Source organism: Trypanosoma equiperdum (genome assembly GCF_001457755.1).
Source record: "Trypanosoma equiperdum strain OVI genome assembly, contig: ctg_736, whole genome shotgun sequence".
In the NCBI taxonomy this organism is placed as follows: Eukaryota; Euglenozoa; class Kinetoplastea; order Trypanosomatida; family Trypanosomatidae; genus Trypanosoma; species Trypanosoma equiperdum.
Window position 1 is genome coordinate 1,731 of NW_027124683.1, and position 327 is coordinate 2,057.

Consider the following 327-nt stretch of genomic DNA (forward strand, 5'->3'; position numbering starts at 1 on the left):
CTTTTATGCATTTTAACACTTCTTCATGAAAATACACATATTTTGTAAATTATTAAAAAGAATGAAAAAATATGATAGTGGACTATGGGTATAAAGCGATAGGGTGATAGACTATGAAAAATGAGGGTTATTTTATTTTTATTTATTTCGTTTATTTTATGGATATTATTTAGGGTTATAATAACAAATATAATAATTATAGAAATGTATGGTGAGTGTGCATAGACTAATATTATAGCTGTAGTCGCGAGAACAGAGTGAGTAATAAAAGTAGAAGCACTTAATACAATGGCAGGTTGTAAATGGAGTAAGTTAGTGAATGAGTAT